This window comes from Pongo abelii, chromosome Y (assembly GCF_028885655.2).
Source record: "Pongo abelii isolate AG06213 chromosome Y, NHGRI_mPonAbe1-v2.0_pri, whole genome shotgun sequence".
Lineage (NCBI taxonomy): Eukaryota > Metazoa > Chordata > Mammalia > Primates > Hominidae > Pongo > Pongo abelii.
This window is the reverse complement of record NC_072009.2, coordinates 12862685-12885768: the sequence shown is the minus strand read 5'-3', so window position 1 is coordinate 12885768 and position 23084 is coordinate 12862685. Positions and strand designations below refer to the sequence as shown.

At 36.9% G+C, this 23084-nt stretch overlaps 2 pseudogenes; both read right to left on the bottom strand.

Annotated features, from left to right (window-relative positions):
* Positions 1 to 2701: 2701 nt before the first annotated feature.
* Positions 2702 to 8696, bottom strand: LOC129053122 (RNA-binding motif protein, Y chromosome, family 1 member B-like; annotated as a pseudogene).
* Positions 8697 to 9149: 453 nt separating this feature from the next.
* Positions 9150 to 21560, bottom strand: LOC129053121 (RNA-binding motif protein, Y chromosome, family 1 member A1-like; annotated as a pseudogene).
* Between the last annotated feature and the right edge of the window lie 1524 nt (positions 21561 to 23084).

Below are 23084 nucleotides of genomic sequence, written 5' to 3'. Positions count from 1 at the left end.
AAGAGTATCTCAACTAGTTTGTGAATTTATCTCATAGGGAATTGATGTTGGTATGGCTTTTTATTTGTTGCATTTGTAGATGGAGGAATAAATTAGAGCCTCCTATTTTACCATGTTTTTGGAGATATCTTTTTATTAATTTTTTACTTATTTAAAAAAAACTTGTACATAACAGTTGTAGATACTTTTGGCATACATGTGATATTTTTATACAAGCAATATGTACTGGTAAAGAAGGGATCAAAGAGGGATGGGGTGGGTTAAATTATAGTTGCTTAGGAGGAATAAGATCTAATGTTAAGAAGCACAAGATGAGTACACTTAATAATGATTTATTGTATATCTCAAAAGAATTAAAAGAGCAAAGGTGGAATGTCACTCATACCAAGAAATGACATGCCAGACTCAGTGGCTCAGGGCTATAATCACAACAATTTGGGAGGCCAAGGAGGGAGGATCACATAAGCCTTGGAGTTTGAGACCAAACTGAACAATATATCCAAAGAACTGTCTCTACTACACACATGCAAACACAAAAACTGGGCATGGTGGTGTGTGTTTGTAATTCCGTCTTCTTGGGAGGTTGAAATGAAAGGCTCATGCATTTGAACCCAGGAGTTGAAGGTTGCAGTGAGCTACCATGGTGCCGCTGCTGTCCAGGCTCAACAACAGAATGAGAACCTGTCTCTAAAAAGAAAAAAGAAATTATAAGTGCTTGAACTGAAGGATACCCTATTTATTTATTATTTATATATTTGGTGATTTATATAATTATTTTTGAGTTGGAGTCTTGCTCTGTCACCCAGGCTAGAGTGCACGGCGCAATATCAGCTCACTGCAGCCTCAGTCTCCCAGATTCAAATGATTCTCCTGCCTGAGCCTCCCAATTAACTGTAACATACCACAGGTGTGTGCCACCATGCCCGGCTAACTTTTGTATTTTGGGTAGAGATGGGGTTTCATGGTGTTGGCCAACCTGGTCTTGGACTCCTCACCTAAAGTGATCTGCAAGCCTTGGCTGCCCAAAGTGCTGGAATTAAAGACCTGAGCCATTACACCTGGACAATAAGATACACAAGACTAGGGAGTTTCATCTTTTCACTTCATCCTCACAATCCTACACTATAGGTGAATGAAAACACAACTTCATAACATGAATAACTCACTTGAAAATCAAAGTTGGTAACTTCTCCCTTTAAAATGATTTGCACCCTTACACTATAAAAATTGATGATGTTGTCAAAATTTTATCAAGAAAATACTTCCTCCTTACAGATTAGTCTGTTAATTGTAAGAATTATGGACTGTAAAACTTCTGGAACTTGAGGTATTTCACTTCTGTTGGTTGTATAGTCAGAAAAATTAATTGGTTTAGTTATTTAGGTCCAAATCTTTTTATTTTTATCATTCACTGGTTCCTTAAACTTTTAAGCAATCCCCTGTCTGAAACTTTATGCTGTTGTTTTATGTTTTATACACTTCACTTCCCAAAAGTATGAGGCTTAAAGTGCTTCCATTTATATCATTAATTAAATCTGACAGGCTGAGAGCGGTGGCTCATGCCTGTAATCTTAGCACTTTGGGAGTCCGGGGAGGGTGGATCAGGATTTTAAGAACAGCTTGGCAAATATGGTGAAATGCTGTCTGTACTAAAAATACAAAAAATTAGCCAGCTGTGGTGCATACACATCTAATAACAGTTACTCAGGATGCTGAGGCAGGAGAATAGCTTGGACCCAGAAGCTGGAAATTTCAATAAGCCTACATGGAGCCACTGCACCCCAGCTTGGGCTACAAAGCTACACTCCATCTCAAAAAAATAATTAATAAAATCCCAACCATTCTAGATTATTCTTATTTGTAAGAACTTATTATTAAACCATGACTTACAACAACCATTGTCAAAACTTTTAAGAAAAAATTAACATGAGTACCTCTCAAGGCAAAACACTTACTTTCCACTATTTAAACTAGGAACATGTAATTTCATTATGCTATGCACTTGAGAAACAGATGGTTCAGTTTTGATTTATGTTAAAAAAAAAGGTTTTCATTACCATTATCCCTCTTCAGTCACAGAATGCTTCAAGTATGGTTGAAACTTTAGTATCAACCATATTTAATTATTTCTTTGACTTGTACTATTCCTCTAAAAGATAAATGTTGTATGGTGAGGCAGACAGTTTTGTAGTCTTTCTGAACACTACTCAAACATTTTAAGCTTGTAAGTTTTTAAGGAGAAACAGCCTAATTAGAAAACTTGTGCAGCTTGTAAGGGAGATGTAACATATGCCTAATTTTGTATCTGCTTATGTTCAAAGAAACAAAGGAAAATGTTCAACAAACAACACAATTTACTTTCCTATTGAATTTACTTTTAAGCATGGGCAGCTAAGCAATAACATCAGGCATTTTGCATCACATGTAAAATTTTATTTCGAAAATTTTAATGTTGATATTACATCTAAACAGATAGTTTCCAAATAGCATTAGCAAGTATGAAATTTCTTTGAAAATAAATTCATTTTCTTTGGAATACCTCAAAAACTTCATGGAGCAAGGTAGTATCTACCTCTCTCCACAAAACCAACATGTTTCTTTAAGTGGTATGCAGAAAGATGAAAGATGAAGAAATAACTTTTCAATTTTCAATTTGCAAACCAGGTTTGGTATGCTATACCTATTATTTTGAATACGTGCTTTAATACCTGCTTCTGTCTCCTTTTTCAGATCGACTTTCCCCATCATCTCCTGTAGATGCCACATAACTCGAGCTACCATATGCTTCATGAGGAGCAGGGTGCACCCTATGCGAGAAGGTGGATTCCTTTGGTCTTTTCTGCCAACGTGCTCACAACCACAGGAATAAAAATCACCGCAGCTCCTTGAATAACTCTCCCAACTTCTGCCGTACCAATCTCGTGTATTGTTACACATGTTAAAATCATGGCAGCTGCCTCCACCATAAGACATCTGAGGCCCTCGTGCAGCTGGTGCAGCATGAGAGCTCCTGGAAGGGTTGATAAAATAATATGTTGGACTACATTTAAACGCTTTGACTGCTATCACTAAAGCATGAATTAGATAAAGTACTATTTGGAAATATCTACTTTCCTCTCCCTTTGTTGACAGGATATTAATTATGCCTGCAACAGTCACAATGTTTTATTTGAAAGAAATGTAAGAGCAGTATTTTGAAGCTTAACAAATTTAATTCTAAAGTAAACGTTGAGTAACATTTTCTGAATGTGAACTGACGTTCTCACCTTCATAATGTTCCCTATGCTTTATACTGTCAAGAATACCCAATATTTAAATAAGTTATTTTTGTCCTTTATAATTTTCATTAGAATTTCATTAAAATAATCTGGTCTATTAAATATAATTCTATAATTTACAGATCCATGCTGGACTCTTACCATATCGCTGAAATGCATCTCTGTAAGAACTTCCACTTGGGTGTTCAGAATGATCTCTACCAAAAGCCTCACCATAGCCACCAAAAAAAAAAAAAAAAATTCTTAATGCCGGAATGAACCATTTAAGAAATCTATCTGATAAATCCAGAAAATGTTATAGTACCTATATCCTCTAGAGGAATGTTCTTCCCGACTAGAATGACCATAATCACGGTATGTGTAGCCTCTAGGTGGTGGAGCATAATCCCTGGTTTCTGGGGAAATTGCATGATTTCTATGTGCATAAGTTTAAGCAACAAATTTAAAATTTTCAACTTCTAGTATGCAAAACATAACTAACTTACAACTTAAACAAAATTAAAGGGCCAAACATCTAAATAGATATTTCTCCAATAAAATAGGCAAATGCCTAAAAAGCACATGAAACGGGTACTCATAATTGGTGATTCAGAAAATGCATTTCAAATCCAAAATGAGACACCATACTTCACATACACACTGGAATGGAAATACATTTTAAAAAGCAGGAAATGACAAGTGTTTGAGAGGATGTAGATAAATTGGAAGCCTGATACAACACTAGATGGAATGGAAAATGATGCAGCTACCATGGAGAAATGTGGTGGTTCCTTAAGGAAACAAACACAATTACCATAAGACCAAGGAATTCCACTCTTACATACACACAGAATTGAATAAGTGTGCTCAAGCAAATATTGGTGCAAAGAAATACTGTGGTGGAAACAACCCAAATAAAATAATGGGTTAACAGGTTGTGGAAGGAGTGAAGTGCTACCATGTAAATGAACCTTCAGGATGTCATGCAAAAGGAAAGGAGACAGATAGAAAAAGTCTTGTATTGTTTAAGCCCATTAATACTAAATTCCCACAACAGGTAAGTTCAGAGGCAGAACACTGATTGGTGTTTACTAGCAGCTGAGGGAAGGGAGAAAATGAAAGGGACTGCTTAACTGGTAGTTGGAGTTTTAGTTTGGAGTGATGAAAATATTTTGAAACTCAATGGAGGTAGTGCACAACACAGAATGCATTAAACACCACTTAACTGTTTATCTTATAATTTTAATTTTGTTATGTGAATTTCATCACCACAACAAAAAAATCAACATTTTTTTTCCTTTTTCCTTTACCTATCCTTAGCAGCATAACTATCATTTCTTGGTGACCTATGGGCATTTCTCCAGGAAGAGATTGGCTCTCTGAGTGGAGGCCCTGTATAATTCTCTCTTCCACGTGATATGGGACATTTAATATTAAAATAATGGAACACTATGTAAAGAACACCAAATGTGAAGCACTATTTTTTCTCCTCTAAAACAACTTTTAAAATTATTTCTTCTATGACTTTGTTATTTGTTCCCTAAATTACTAGATGGTCATGACACCGCAAAAAATTCTTATGGCTTTGGATAAGCCTACAAAGTCCAGTTCTTCTAACAAAGCTGAAGCCAAATGTTAATTCTTTGGTAAAAGTTCATTTGTAATGGTTAATAATTACTTAGTCATTATTTTCATTTTTATATGAATTACTGATGACTACTAATGACACAGGGAAAACATGTAAAACCATTGAACTCTTCACTGATTTTAAAGTTTACATACATTGTCCTTTGTTGGCTGAAGAAGGTGAATTTTCCTTGCTGTTCAATCCATATCACACATACAAATACTGTCACCTTTGAATGACTGCGGGCTAAATTTTTACATAAAAGTTCCCCTTTAGATCTAAGTGGTTGGCTGTATATTAAATGTTGACAAAATAAAATGTACTACTGAAGATTTCCTAATGATGGTCAAGATTTACTTTTACTACAATAGGCAATACTTTTAAAGGGGTCATTACAACATTGTTGCTATTTCAAAATAGAAAAGATTCTCCTTTAATACACTCTTCACATGCTATTCCTTAGAGGTCAGTCTGTCGTCTATGATATGTTCACTGGCTAATTTTCCATGAAAATGTATTGGCTTGTATATCCTGCAGTCAATAAATATCTAACTTCACCAATACTCTACATATGAAATGTAAAATTGAAAATGTCTGTTTGCAATTTCCTCCATATGAGGATAGAGGACTAAGTAAGAATTTTAATTTGTTCTGCTTAAACTTCTTTGCTAAGAACTTTTATTTATTGTCTTGCTTTCTTCTGTTCAGTCTGCAATCTTACAATTTTCCTTCTCTAAAATAGAGAAGAATCAAATAGATGCAATAAAAAATGATAAAGGGGATATCACCACCAATCCCACAGAAATAGAAACTACCATCAAAGAATACTATAAACACCTCTACACCAATAAACTAGAAAATCTAGAAGAAATGGATAAATTCCTTGACACATACACCCTCCCAAGACTAAACTAGGAGGAAGTTGAGTCTCTGAATAGATCAATAACAGGTTCTGAAATTGAGGCAATAATTAATAGCTTAGCAACCAAAAAAAGTCCAGGACAGGGTGGATTCACAGCCAAATTCTACTAGAGGTACAAGGAGGAGCTGGTACCATTCCTTTTGAAACTACTCCAGTCAATAGAAAAAGAGGAAACCCTCCCTAACTCATTTTGTGAGGCCAGCATCATCCTGATACCAAAGCCTGGCAGAGAAACAGCAAAAAAAAAGAGAATTTTAGACCACTATCCCTGATGAACATCAATGCAAAAATCCTCAATAAAATACTGGCAAACCGAATCCAGCAGCACATCAAAAAGCTTATCCACCATGATCAAAAGGACTTCATCCCTGGAATGCAAGGCTGGTTCAACATACGTGAATCAATAAATATTATCCAGCATATAAACAGAACCAATGACAAAAAACATATTATTATCTCAATAGATGCAGAAAAGGCCTTTGACAAAATTCAACAACCTTCATGCTAAAAACTCTTAATAAATTAGGTATTGATGGGACGTATCTCAAAATAATAAGAGCTATCTATGACAAACCCACAGTCAATATCATACTGAATGGGCGAAAACTGGAAGCATTCCCTTTGAAAACCAGCATGAGATAGGGATGACCTCTCTCACCACTCCTATTCAAAATACTATTGGAAGTTCTGGTCAGGGCAATCAGGCAGAAGGAAATAAAGGGTATTCATTTAGGAAAAGAAGAAGTCAAATTGTCCTGTTTGCAGATGACATGATTGTATATCGAGAAAACCCCATCATCTCAGCCCAATATCTCCTTAAGTTGATAGATAACTTCAGCAAAGTCTCAGGATGCAAAGTCAATGTATAAAAATCACAAGCATTCTTATACTCCAATCACAGACAAACAAAGAGCCAAATCATGAGTGAACTTCCATTCACAATTGCTTCAAAGAGAATAAAATACCTAGGAATCCAACTTACAAGGCACGTGAAGGACCTCTTCAAGGAGAAATGAAAATGAAATAAAAGAGGGTACAAACAAATGGAAGAACATTCCATGCTCATTGGTAGGAAGAATCAATATCATGAAAATGGCCATACTACTCAAGGTAATTTATAGATTCAATGCCATCCCCATCAAACTACCAAAGACTTTCTTCACAAATTGGAAAAAAACTACTTTAAATTTCATATGGAACCAAAAAAGAGCCCACATTGCCAAGTCAATCCTAAGCCAAAAAAACAAAGCTGGAGGCATCATGCTGCCTGATTTCAAACTATACTACAAGGCTACAGTAACCAAAACAGCATGGTACTGGTACCAAAACAGAGATATAGACCAATGGAATGGAACAGAGCCCTCAGAAATAATGCCACATGTCTACAACTATCTGATCTTTGACAAACCTGACAAAACAAGAAATGGAGAAAGGATTCCCTATTTAATAAATGGTGCTGGGAAAACTGGCTAGCCATATGTGGAAAGCTGAAATTGGATCCCTTCCTTACACCTCATACAAAAACTAATTCAAGATGGATTACAGACTTAAATATTAGACCTGAAACCATAAAGACCCTAGAAGAAAACCTAGGCATTACCATTCAGGACATAGACATGGGCTAGGACTTCATGTCTAAAACACCAAAAGCAATGGCAACAAAAGCCAAAATTGACAAATTGGATCTAATTAAACTAAAGAGCTTCTGCACAGCAAAAGAAACTACCATTAGAGTGAACAGGCAACCTACAGAATGGGAGAAAATTTTTGCACTCTCCTTACCTGACAAAGGGCTAATATCCGGAATCTACAATGAACTCAATCAAATTTACAAGAAAAAACAAACAACCCTATCAAAAAGTGGGCAAAGGATTTGAACAGACACTTCTCAAAAGAAGACATTTATGCAGCCAACAGACACAAGAAAAAATGCTTATCATCACTGGCCGTCAGAGAAATGAAAATCAAAACCACAATGAGATACCATCTCACACCAGTTAGAATGGAGATCATTAAAAAGTCAGGAAACAACAGGTGCTGGAGAGGATTGGAGGAATAGGAACACTTTTACACCATTGGTGGGACTGTAAACTAGTTCAACCATCATGGAAGTCACTGTGGTGATTCCTCAGGGATCTAGAACTAGAAATGCCATTTGACCCAGCATTCCAATTACTGGGTATATACCCAAAGGATTACAAATTATGCTGCTATAAAGACACATGCACATGTATGTTTATTGTGGCTCTATTCACAATAGCAAAGACTTGGAACCAAGCCAAATATCCAACAATGATAGACTGGATTAAGAAAATGTGGCACATATACACCATGGAATACTATGCAGCCATAAAAAATGATGAGTTCATGTCTTTTGTAGGGACATGGATGAAGCTGGAAACCATCATTCTCAGCAAACTATCATGAGGACAAAAAACCAAACACCGCATGTTCTCATTCATAGGTGGGAATTGAACAATGAGAACACATGGACACAGGAAGTGGAACATCACACACCAGGGCCTGTTGTGGGAAGGGATAGCATTAGGAGATATACCTAATGTTAAATGATGAGTTAATGGGTGCAGCACACCAACATGGCACATGTATACATATGTAACAAACCTGCACGTTGTGCACATGTATCCTAAAACTTAAAGTATAATATAACAAAATTTAAAAAATATATATTACTTCTATTCAATCCTACTGCTCATCTCAAGTTGCTTCATTCTAAATTCTCTCCTCAAATAATCTCAAATCTTACACTAAGGATCTTGTGTTAACATTTAAACATCCCTGTACAATCTTAATAATTGATTTACATCAGTTTATATTTCACAATTCTGCACTCTTGTGATATCCACTTAAGAATATTGGACTGCTTCATGTCTAGATTTCAAGTCTTAAATTTATTTTTAAATAATATTTAAGCCCAGTGACTCCTTTCTTTGCTAAATATTCTTTTATTTCTTTTGAATTCTCATATAAGCAGTAAGAATGCCTTGCACATGAGCATTATTGAGGTATCAGAAGCTGAATGGCCAGGCTAAGCACCTCACACTGTGAGCCAGTGTGGAAGGCTGAGGCAGATCGACTGCTTGAGCCCTGGGCTTTAATGTTGGTTTTGACAATGTAATGAGATTCTCTCCCAACAAAAATATAGGAAAATAATTTAGCTATGGCTGGTGGTGCATGCCTGTAGTTGCAGCAACTCAGGAGGCTGAAACATGAGAACTGCTTGAACCCAGGAATTTGAGGTTGTAGTAAGCTGTGTTCTCACCAATGCTCTCTGACCTGTAAGAAAGACTGCAACCCATCAAAGAAACTGAACAAGTAACGTTTAGATTGGCACACCAGGGACCAGTACTAGGAGACCTAGGAAATGGAATAATTCATTAGATGAAGAAGCATATCAAGAAAAAATACTGTTAGGAACTTATAGAAAAATTAAGGAGAATTCTCTAGCAAACATGGGATTATAAGGAATTCTGGCCTCATTCTAGTCACTTCTTTGATCTGCAATGAGAAGCTCAAGTATTTCTTAACCTGAAGAAATACTGAAATGTACCTAGGGAGATAGAAACTATAATAAAAGCTATCGATCACTAATTATGCCCATGTTTGTGTCACTTCTATTTTGTTCGATGAACTTTAAGCTAAGCTTCCAGTTAAAATAGCTCATTTTTAGTCATACAAAAACTATGGTCTTTCTATCAGGTAGCATTTACCTTGGCCTCCCATACAACAATTGCTTCTTACCACAGCACAAGAGATTTTCTTAGAGGGGGACCTCCACTTTTTAAAGATGGTCCTCTTTTAAATGGAAAGGGTTCCCCATAATAATTCATATTGTGAGAAAACTGAGATGGCTGAATAGGAACAGCTCTGGTGTACAGCTCCCAGCATGAGCGATGTAGAAGATGGGTGATTTCTGCATTTCCATCTGAGGTAGCGGGTTCATCTCACTAGGGAGTGCCAGAGAGCGGGTGCAGGACAGTGGGTGCAGTGCACCGTGTGTGAGCTGAAGCAGGGTGAGGCATTGCCTCACTCAGGAAGTGCAAGGGGTCAGGGAGTTCCCTTTCCTAGTCAAAGAAAGGGGTGACAGACAGCACCTGTAAAATCGGGTCACTCCCACCCTAATATTGTGCTTTTCTGACAGGCTTAAAAAACGGTGCACCAGGAGATTATATCCCACACCTGTCTCAGAGGGTCCTACACCCACAGAGTCTCACTGATTGCTAGCACAGCAGTCTGAGATCAAACTGCAAGGTGGCAGAGAGGCTGGGGGAGGGGCACCCGCCATTGCCCAGGCTTGCATAGGTAAACAAAGCAGCTGGGAAGCTTGAACTCGGTGGAGCCCACCACAGCTCAAGGAGGCCTGCCTGACTCTGTAGGCTCCACCTCTGGGGGCAGGGCACAGACAAACAAAAAGACAGCAGTAACTACTGCAGACTTAAGTGTCCCTGTCTGACAGCTTTGAAGAGAGTACTGGTTCTCCAAGCATGCAACTGGAGATCTGAGAATGGGCAAACTGCCTCCTCAAGTGGGTCACTGACCCCTGATCCCCGAGCAGCCTAACTGGGAGACACTCCCCAGTAGGAGCAGACTGACACCTCACATGGCCAGCTACTCCTCTGAGACAAAACTTCCAAAGGAACGATCAGACAGCAGCATTCGTGGTTCACAAAAATCCGCTGATCTGCAGCCACCGCTGCTGATACCCAGGCAAAGAGGGTGTGGAGTGGACCTCTAGCAAACTCCAACAGACCTGCAGCTGAGAGTCCTCTCTGTAAGAAGGAAAACTAACAAACAGAAAGGACGTCCACATCAAAAACCCATCTGTACATCACCATCATCAAAGACCAAAAGTAGATAAAACCACAAAGATGGGGAAAAAACAGAGCAGAAAAACTGGGAACTCTAAAAGGCAGAGCACCTCTCCATCTCCAAAGGAACACAGTTCCTCACCAGCAATGGAACAAAGCTGGATGGAGAATGACATTGCTGAGTTGAGAGAAGGCTTCAGATGATCAAACTACTCTGAGATACAGAAGGAAATTCAAGCCAAAGGCAAAGAAGTTGAAAACTTTGAAAAAAAAAATTAGACGAATGTATAACTAGAATAACCAATATAGAGAAGTGCTTAAAGGAGCTGATACAGCTGACAGACAAGGCTCGAGAACTATGTGAAGAATGCAGAAGCCCAGGAGCCAATGCGATCAACTGGAAGAAAGGGTATCAGTGATGGAAGATAAATGAATGAAATGAAGCGAGAAGGGAAGTGTAGAGAAAAAAGAATAAAAAGAAATGAACAAAGCCTCCAAGAAATATGGGACTATATGAAAAGACCAAATCTACATCTGATTGGTGTACCTGAAAGTGACGAGGAGAATGGAACCAAGTTGGAAAACACTCTGTAGGATATTGTCCAGGAGAACTTCCCCAATCTAGCAAGGCAGGCCAACATTCACATTCAGGAAATATAGAGAACGCCACAAAGATACTCCTCGAGAAGAGCAACTCCAAGACACATAATTATCAGATTCAACAAAGTTGAAATGAAGGAAAAAATGTTAAGGGCAGACAGAGAGAAAGGTCAGGTTACCCACAAAGGGAAGCCCATCAAACTAACAGCAGATCTCTCAGCAGAAAATCTACAAGCCAGAAGAGAGTGGGGGCCAATATTCAACATTCTTAAGGAAAAGAATTTTCAACCCAGAATTTCATATCCAGCCAAACTAATCTTCATAAGTGAAGGAGAAATAAAATACTTTACAGACAAGCAAATGTGGAGACATTTTGTCACCACTAGGCCTGCCCCAAAAGAGCTCCTGAAGGAAGCACTAAACATGGAAAGGAACAACCAGTACCAGCCACTGCAAAATCATGCCAAATTGTAAAGACCATCGAGGCTAGGAAGAAACAGCATCAACTAATGAGCAAAATAAACAGCTAACATCACAATGACAGGATCAAATTCACACATAACAATACTAACCTTAAATGTAAATGGGCTAAATTCTCCAATTAAAAGACACAGACTGGCAAACTGGATAAAGAGTCAAGACCCATCACTGATCTGTATTCAGGAAACCAATCTCACGTGCAGAGACACACATAGGCTCAAAATAAAGGGATGGAGGAAGATGTACCAAGCAAATGGAAAACAAAAAAAGGCAGGGGTTGCAATCCTAGTCTCTGATAAAACAGACTTTAAACCAACAAAGATCAAAAGAGACAAAGAAGGCAATTACATAATGGTGAAGGGATCAATTCAACAAGAAGAGCTAACTATCCTAAATATATATGCACCCAATACAGGAGAACCCAGAGTCATAAAGCAAGACCTCAGTGACCTACAAAGAGACTTAGACTCCCAAACAATAATAATGGGAGACTTCAACACCCCACTGTCAACATTAGACAGATCAATGAAACAGAAAGTTAAGAAGGATACACAGGAATTGAATTCAGCTCTGCACCAAGTGGAACTAATAGACATCTACAGAACTCTACACCCCAAATCAACAGAATATACATTTTTTTCAGCACCACAGCACACCTATTCCACAATTGACCACATAGTTGGAAATAAAGCTCTCCTCAGCAAATGTAAAAGAACAGAAATTATAACAAACTGTCTCTCAGAACACAGTGCAGTCAAACTAGAACTCAGGATTAAGAAACTCACTCAAAACCACTCAACTACATGGAAACTGAACAACCTGCTCCTGAATGACTACTGGGTACATGACAAAATGAAGGAAGAAATAAAGATGTTCTTTGAAACCAATGAAAACAAAGACACAACATACCAGAATCTCTGGGACACATTCAAAGCAGTGTGATAAGGGAAATTTGTAGCCCTAAATGCCCACAAGAGAATGCAGGAAAGATCTAAAATTGACACACTAACATCACAATTAAAAGAACTAGAAAAGCAAGAGCAAACACATTCAAAAGCTAGCAGAAGGCAAGAAATAACTAAAATCAGAGCAGAACTGAAGTAATTAGAGACACAGAAAGCCCTTCAAAAAATTAATGAATCCAGGAGCTGGTTTTTTGAACAGATCTGCAAAATTGATAGACCGCCAGCAAGACTAATAAAGAAGAAAAGAGAGAAGAATCAAATAGATGAATCTAGAAGAAGTGGATAAATTCCTCGACACATAGACCCTCCCAAGACTAAACCAGGAAGAAGTTGAATCTCTGAATAGACCAACCACAGTCTCTGAAATTGTGGCAATAATCAATAGCTTACCAACCAAAAAGAGTCCAGGATCAGATGGATTCACAGCCGAATTCTACCAGAGGTACAAGGAGCAACTGGTACCATTCATTCTGAAATTATTCCAATCAATAGAAAAAGAGGGAATCCTCCCTAACCCATTTTATGAGGCCAGCATCATCCTGTTACTAAAGGTGGGCAGAGACACACCAAAAAAGAGAATTTTAGACCAATACCCTTGATGAACATTGACGCAAAAATCCTCAATAAAATACTGGCAAACCGAATCCATCAGCACATCAAAAACTTACCCACCATGATCAAGTGGGCTTCATCCCTGGGATGCAAGGCTGGTTCAAGATCCACGAATCAATAAATGTAATCCAGCATATAAACAGAACCAAAGACATAAACCACATGATTATCTCAATAGATGCAGAAAAGGCCTTTGACAAAATTCAACAACTCTTCATGCTAAAAACTCTCAATAAATTAGGTATTGATGGGATGGATGTATCTCAAAATAATAAGAGCTACCTATGACAAACCCACAGCCAATATCATACTGAATGGACAAAAACTGGAAGCATTCCCTTTGAAAACTGGCACAAGGAAGGGATGTCGTCTCTCACCACTCCTATTCAACATAGTGTTGGAAGTTCTGGCCAGGGCAATTAGGCAGGAGAAGGAAATAAAGGGTATTCAATTAGGAAAAGAGGAAATCAAATTGTCCCTGTTTGCAGATGACATGATTGTATATCTAGAAAACCCCATTGTCTCAGCCCAAAATCTCCTTAAGCTGATAAGGAACTTCAACAGAGTCTCAGGATACAAAATCAATGGACAAAAATCACAAGCATTCTTATACACAAATAACAGACAAACAGAAAGCCAAATCATGAGTAAACTCCCATTCACGATTGCTTCAAAGAGAATAAAATACCTAGGAATCCAACTTACAAGGGACGTAAAGGACCTCTTCAAGGAGAACTACAAACCACTGTTCAATGAAATAAAAGAGGATACAAACAAATGGAAGAATATTCCATGCTCATGGGTAGGAAGAATCTATATCGTGAAAATGGCCATACTGTCCAAGGTAATTTATAGATTCAATGCCATTCCCATCAAGCTACCAATGACTTTCTTCACAGAGTTGGAAAAAACTACTTTAAAGTTCATACGGAACCAAAAAAGAGCCCGCATGGCCAAGTCAATACTAAGCAAAAAGAACAAAACTGGAGGCATCATGCTACCTGACTCCAAACTATACTACAAGGCTACAGTAACCAAAACAGCATGGTACTGGTACCAAAACAGAGATATAGATCAATGGAACAGAACAGAGCCCTCAGAAATAACACTGCGTATCTACAACTATCTGATCTTTGACAAACCTGAGAAAAACAAGCAATGGGGAGAGGATTCCCTATTTAATAAATGGTGCTGGGAAAACTGGCTAGCCATATGGAGAAAGCTGAAACTGGATCCCTTCCTTACACCTTATACAAAAATTAATTCAAGATGGATTACAGACTTAAACGTTAGACCTAAAGCCATAAAAACCCTAGAAGAAAACCTAGGCATTACCATTCAGGACATAGGCATGGGCAAGGACTTCATGTCTAAAACACCAATAGCAATGGCAACAAAAGCCAAAATTGACAAATGGGATCTAATTAAACTAAAGAGCTTCTGCACAGCAAAAGAAACTACCATCAGAGTGAACAGGCAACCTACAAAATGGGAGAGAATTTTCACAACCTACTCATCTGACAAAGGGCTAATATCCAGAATGTACAATAAACTCAAACAAATTTACAAGAAAAAAACAAACAACCCCATCAAAAAGTGGGCAAAGGGCATGAACAGACACTTCTCAAAAGAAGACATTTATGCAGCCAAAAAACACATGAAAAAAATGCTCATCATCACTGGCCATCAGAGAAATGCAAATCAAAACCACAATGAGATACCATTTCACACCAGTTAGAATGGCGATCATTAAAAAGTCAGGAAACAACAGGTGCTGGAGAGGATGTGGAGAAATTGGAACACTTTTACACTGTTGGTGGGACTGTAAACTAGTTCAACCCTTGTGGAAGTCAGTGTGGTGATTCCTCAGGGATCTAGAACTAGAAATACCATTAGACCCAGCCATCCAATTATTGGGTGTATACCCAAAGGACTTTAAATCATGCTGCTATAAAGACACATGCACATGTATGTTTATTGTGGCGTTATTCACAATAGCAAAGACTTGGAACCAACCCAAATGTCCAACACTGATAGACTGGATTAAGAAAATGTGGCACATATACACCATGGAATACTATGCAGCCACAAAAAATGATGAGTTCATGTCCTTTGTAGGGACATGGATGAAATTGGAAATCATCATTCTCAGTAAACTATCACAAGAACAAAAAACCAAACACCGCATATTCTCGCTCATAGGTGGGAATTGAACAATGAGAACACATGGACACAGGATGGGGAACATCACACTCTGGGGACTATTGTGGGGTGTGGGGAGGGGTGAGGGATAGCATTAGGAGATATACTGAATGCTAAATGACGAGTTAATGGGTGCAGCACACCAGCATGCCACATGTATACATATGTAACTAACCTGCACATTGTGCACATGTACCCTAAAACTTAAAGTATAATAATAATAAAATAAAAAATAAAAAATAATTCATATTGAGATCAATCATGTATCTTGATCTCATCTGTATTTCCAACAAAATATTTTAGTTAACTAACATCACTGTTTCTTAAATGGCTAAGTTTTAGTTGTTTATAAAGTTTTCTACCTATTATAATCTTACAAATTCACACTTACCTAAACTAATAAAATTAACATTTCTATATGAAGGTAATACAATTCAAGTAATAAAAATCCTTTTAGAAAATCTAGAAAGAAACTCAATAATCATAATATGTTGGTGTGAAAAGGAGATGTGTGAAAAGTGGGGAGTAAACAGGAAGCAGAAATCTGTCAGTAAAATATCTAAGTATAATATACATAAAGAAAAAATTTTAAAAGAAAAATGATAAATGATAGTTTATATCATTCTGTTAGGAAAAATTGTCCAAGCATATCATAAAGATTAACTAAATTCCATTCAAAGAAACTCAAATATTTACAATATCAAAAGGTGACACATCAGGAAAATATATTATATCTAAAATTTGTTAACAGAATATAGAAGTCTTAAACTTCCTTTATGAAACACTAATTGTCAGATTAGACTATGCTAAATTCTAATAATCTTTAAGAATTGCATATTAAATAATATAAAATATATCTTTATATATCTACAAAAAATGTAGATATATGCCAATTGCGAGGTGGTGTTATAGGTTAGAATACGAAAATTCTCACACATGGTAGAGTATTATTGAACCTCACCCTCAAGATCAATGGAGACAAAATAACCATGAAGCTATGCATCTTAAAATTGAGCAAACACTGCAGTTTCAACTTTAAAAAAAAAAACTCCATTTAATTACACATCTGGTTGTTAAAATTTGAAATTAAATGATAGATTTTTGAAGGTTGGTTAATAGATAATACAAGTTAACTGATAAGTTTATTTATTTATTTATTTATTCATTCATTCATTCATTCTTTATTTATTGAGATGGACTCTTGCCCTATCACCCAGGCTGGAGTGCAATGGCATGATCTCAGCTCACTGCAGCTTCTGCCTCCCAGGTTCCAGTGATTCTCCTGCCTCAGCCTCCTGAATAGCTGGGATTACAGGTGTACACCACCATGCCAGGCTAATTTTTTGGATCTTTAGGAGAGACAGGTTTCACCATGTTGGCTAGGCTGGTCTGGAACTCCTGACCTCCTGTTCCACCCACCCTATCCTCCCCAAGTGCTGAGATGACAGGCGTGAGCCACCTTGCCCAGCCCATCCAATAGTTTTTTTTTTCTTTTTAAATACACGGTTTGTTTTTCTTTTTTATGTAAAAATTGACCCCTCATTTCCATTGTGTAAATCACTCATAAATATCATTTTCCATGACTCATCCTCCAGCAAAGAAAGATACATACATATCTGTGAAGCAGTGTTTTTTTACCTTTACAGAGCCACAGACTGTTTTCAGACATTAAAGTTCTGCATTTGTTAAACTGAAAATGCTTTATTGCAGGCCAATGTACAAACTCTCCATATTAAAATTACAAAGCAATAGATTTGCACAGATGTTTGCACATGTATACACAAAAAAACAAATAATGCAAAATCAATCTTCAGTACTGAGTTATTTTTTTCCTTTTGGAAAGTTTTAAATATGCCATCGTAATTTGATAATACAAATGATACGAAGTTCGGGGCCGCAAAGTAGAAAACTCTGAAGTATAATGAATATAAATGAATTCTTCAGAAAACCTGTTGAGTACAGGCAATTAGCATTCATAAACTCAATTCAGTTTGAAATTCGTGTTATTTCAATGCAAAGTTATTACAATTTTGAAACAAATTTCAGATATTAGTTCAATCATTCTTATAATACAGTTTCAATACTTAGAAATAATTTTGCTTATCAATAAGTTAATTTTCTGTTCACAAAGGAAATAAATAAAATTGAGAAATTTTTATATCTTCAAGTGTATTTTCTTTCAGTACTATGGTTCTATATTTATATTTTGTAACATTACCGCAGTGTCCCTCATGTGAGGGAAGCCACCCTCTTGTTCCTCCACTACTTCCTCTTACAGATCTCAGACTTCCTGAAGGGCTTCCGTTCCTTGAAGAAGGTGGTGGTCTCTGCCTACCATCACTTTGAAAAGATAGTTTCTTGCTTTCTTCTACTTTCATTGCTTTTCCATCCAAAGACTACAAGTATTAAGGGTACTATCAATAACATTGACACATTTAATCTAAGCCCATTTTATAAATATTTTCACATTGACTATAGTTCAATTCTAGATATTTTCTCCCAAAGAAAACCTTTTTTTCTCCTAAAATGAACACGTCTTTCCCCATGCCAAATTTGAGACATTTACTGAGTACATGCCTTCCATTAAGGGACCAATCACAAATTATGTTATTCAGAGTCCTTGAAAACTCCTGTATTATAAAAAAAAAAAAAACTCAGAAAAAAAGATTAACCCATCACACATTCTATAGAACAATATGGCACATCTGTTTTTTTACAATATATAATCCACTTCATCTTTGTATTCACATCACTGATATAAAAGTCTCAGTGTCCCAAAGGTATATGATAGGATGTGTCATTTAAAAAAAATGAGGTTATTTATTCAAAGTGATTAATCCTATTGGTCATTATGAGTAATTTCCTCTTTGATCTGCTAACACTTACATAAAATGTCCCTATATGATTTACAATTCTATACTTACTGTAAAAATGTCTCTGTAATTGTGATCTTTGTTTGATCTCTTTAAGGTTTCTTGCCTTACTCATTTCTTATTTTGCCTTAGACATGTCCCTAAAAAATGACTCTTAATATAGTACTTCATAAAATTTCTCATAAATGCTTAAATGTCCTAATTAATTTCACAATAACATTTTTCAGTGTAATCTTTTCTATAGGCCAAAGTAATTTTTGAAAACAGTTCAGTTAATAACTCAATTTAAAAATTACAGGGCTTTTGTTATTTGGGGGAAGATCTTAAACCCCTTACAAGACCTCTTGCAGCCACATCGCCAATTGTTCCTACCTTGAAACTTCTTTTGTTATTTCTGGGCCCAAAATATTTTCCCCAGATTTGTGCACAGCTGCTTCCTTCCCAGTGTTCGGAAGTCAGCCAAATTCCCTAAATTGTTCATTCCCCCTGAAAACTCTAAGAACCTCCTTTATTGGCTGTCTTAACATTTATATGCATATAACAATTTTATTTATTTTTACACAATAAATTATGTGAAATTAGGTAATTCAGAAATTACATTGGCCAGGCACTTTGGGTCACATCTGTAATCTCAATACTTTGGGAGGCTGAGGCGGGCAGATCATGATGTGAAGAGATAGAGACCATCCTGGCCAATAGGGTGAAACCCCTTCCCTACACAAAATACAAAAATTAGCTGGGTGTGGTGGCACATGCCTGTAGTCCCTGCTACTCAGGAGGCTGAAGCAGGAGAATCACTTGAACCCAGGAGGCAGAGGTTACAGTGAGCCAAGATCACCCCATTGCAGTCCAGCCTGGCGATACAGCAAGACTCCGTCTTAAAAAATAAAAACAAACAAACAAATACTCTACACGAATTACCTGCTCTTGTGCTTGAAAACTAGGAGGAAAAAGAAATTATCCTAGATTACTACACGTAAGTCAAAGTTATCTCCGTACCTACCACAAAGCCATGAATCAAAAACTACTCTCGGTTTCTATCACAGCTTAAAATACTAATTCATAAGTGTGAATACAAATATACTTTCTGCTATGTGCCAGGAAGTGTGATAGATGTAACAGAAATAAAAACAACTAGGAAAACTTAAATATGCACTATAGACAATTTCACAGTCAATAGATTAATACATGGTACAGTGAGTGTAATATATACCTACGATATTCAATGAGGAAGAAAATATGAAATCTAAGTTGTTCTTCAAGCATAAAGTGTTATTCATGAGACATACACGGGGAAGGATAATTCTCAGAAAGCATTTTGGAGATAGTGTAAAGAGAAACAGGAGCTACAGATTGGGATAATGTTATTTATTATTTTTTATTTATTTTTTGTTTGAGATGGAGTCTCACTCTGTCACCAGCCTAGAGTGCGACGGCGTGATCTCGGCTCACTACAACTTCTGCCTCCCAGGTTCAAATGATTCCCCTGCCTCAGCCTACCTAAATAGCTGGAACTACAGACACATACCACCATGGCTGACTAATTATTTGTATTTTAGTAGAGATGGGGTTTCACCATGTTGGCGAGGATGGTTTTGATCTCCTGACCTCATGATCTGCTCGCCTTCACCTCCAAAGTGCTGGGATTACAGGTATGAGCCACCACATCCAGAGGGATTGTGATAATGATGTAAAGCAAAAAAGCTCTAAAGGGCCCAGAATGGAATGATCTTGACTACCATGTAAAGGAATTCAATAGTTAATAGAATTACATAAAAGTTTAAAGCTTTAATAAACATACAATCCCTAGATTTAAGACCCAGTAGCACAAGAGACCATTGACTGGGTAAAAACAAGTCCTCAAGTACACTGAGAAAATGTGTAATTAAGTTTTCATGTTACATAAATCACTCTGGTGACAGGAAAAAAAAAAAAAAAAGTCCTTAGGAGAAAAGAGCAAGGACGGGGCAAAAATGCCAGCCAGTCATTTCTTCTGTTATCCAACTTCAATTGTTCTCATATTATTTTCTATTTTCAAGTTTTCAAGTACTTAACACTTCCTTAAATGTAAAGGTCTTATTTAAATATACTTTCTCAAGAATATAGTTTCAGAAAATGATAGAGAATCTTTCCTCCTTCTGAGTCTGTCTGGATGTCCATCCACAGTTTGTATATGCTGTGGAAGTACTTCCAAGAATTGGAAGTAATTCCTTTAATAGCATTTAATAATTGTTGAATTATTGCTTTCATTTACATGAGGGTTCCTTCTATGTTTTAAAGCTCTTCAAAACCTTTGAAAATCTATTTACACTCACATTGAAATAAAAACATAGAAAAAGGTTACCACAGATTAATTTATATAATGTTAATTCCAATACTCTTTCAACTATACTTAGACGTATATGGCACAAAGAAGAGAATGGCTAAAGCATTTGGTCCATATGGCATTCTAGTATCTTCAAAAGTTTAGTAATATTAAAAAGACCTAGAAATATTGTTAATTGAAAAACAGAGTTAGAATATTATTAATAAGGGACTTTTACCTTTCTATTCATATCTTTGGCAGCATTCTTAGCATCTGCAGTCTTCTCAGAAATAATAAATGCAAAGTCTCTGGACTTGCTGTTCGATCCTTTATCAAAATAACTAAAATATATAAAAACATTTTATGTTTACATAATGGGCTCACTGAAATGGTACTATCTGAAAGTTACATCAAACAAAAAAAAAATTGCATTTCACATCACTACTATGATTCTTAATACTAAGTTACCCCTATAGTCAGCCTATTTTATTTCAGTTTGTTTCCTAACTCCACAACACATTACCTTTTCCTCATTTCCCTTTCTAAGTAGTTGTTGACCTCAGCAGAGACCCTTAACCTGCTGCTATGAGAATTTTCCAAATATCAAATAGATAATTCAAAATAGGAGTTTAAAAATGATATGGTATTTTAGTGTATGTATATAATGAACTATGAAAAAATATATATTTTTTCAAAATATATATCATACACTTTTAAATACACATATTGAAATATACATATGAAAATACACACACATACACACATGGCTGTAAGAACTACCTTCCAATATGGGACCATGTTTCGTAAATACTGCTTTAAGCATCTTTTCATTGGTTTCTCTATTGAGGCCATCAATGAAAAGCTTGTTGGACGATCTGCTTCTACCATTGTGCTGTAAGTGGTAAAAAATTATCTATATTTAGATAAAAATAAACAAGCTAAAAAGATAAAATTTTATTACATACTGTGTTGAAAACTCAAGTAAAATTTCCTTCCAGAGGCTGACATATTTTTAGTATTTCTTACTTTACATATGTAAAATCTGTGACATACGGAGAAAAAGGGGCACTGACTTCATGGACAAATGCTACACTTTGATATGTACCTGAAAAAATCTTGTTTCTAAAAATTAGATAAGAGATAATTTTCCTAAGCTGCAATATGAAGAATGCCACCATTTAAATAATTTCATTTGAAAACTATATATTTATGAGATACAGTGTGATGTTTTATGCATCTTTTTTCTTGAGATGTTTATCTCCTGTTGCTAAAGTGCACTGTCCACTGCAGCCTCCTCCATCCAGCCTCAACTGATCCTGCAACGTCTAAGCTTTCTAAGTAGCTGGAACTACAGGCGCTTTCTATCAGAGCTGGGCAATTTTTTTAAATAGACACGGTTTTCCTCATATTGCCCAAGCTGGTCTCCAACTCCTGGGCTCAAGCAGTCTGCCGGGCTGGGACTACCAAAGTGACGGGATTACAAGGGTGAATCACCACACCCAGTGTGATATTTGAATGAAAGATTAAATCAAGCTAATTAAAATGTTCTTGGGGGGAGAACACTTTAAATATTTTACCGTCTTTTAGTGATTTGAAATGTATAATAATTCAAGGATCTCCAAACCCTGGCCTTCAACCTGTACCTGTCTGTGGACTGAAGGTGATGCCTGAGAATGACCTGTAATACCCGTCTGTGGAGAATATAACCCCTGAGGATGGCCTGAGTTGGTTAAGCTTCATCCGGAAACCATCCTGGCTAGCTCTCCCCCTATCCCCACTGCCCCACCCTGTTCCCATGGAAGCCCCGCCGCCCCACCTGCCCCCTGTCCCACTGCTCCCACAGGAAGCCCCATACCACCACGTGCCCCTCCGGGCCCAGATACCAGTCCCCACTCCCAAACGTGTCCAACTCGCTGCTGCTTCTCCTGGGCAACCCTTGTCTCAGGAAAAATTATCTTCCACTAAACAGGTCCCTGATAAGAAAATGGCAATAGATTAAAGGAGCCCATTATGTTATCCAGGCTGGTCTCCAACTCCTGACCTCAAGCCGTCCTCCTACTTCCACTTCCCAAAATGCTAGGATTACAAGAGTAAGTCCGTGTGCCAGGTTAATAGAATAACTTAAGCACACTTACTTTGTTTCCGTTTTAGGCTATCTAACTCCATTTAATTAGATTACACCCACTTATTCGGTTTAAATTATTCACGGAGCCACATATACATGAAACATGTTTCAAATACTGTCATACAAGGAAGGAGACAATTACAGGCTTTACGGAGGCTTTTTGGAGGCAAATTTATATTGAGATTATTTATGCCCCCAGACTTCTACATACAGTAAAGTATCTCAAAATTTGCTAATTCCTGCCAAGCAAATCAGACATGTGACATTTGCTGACTAAAACTATGAGT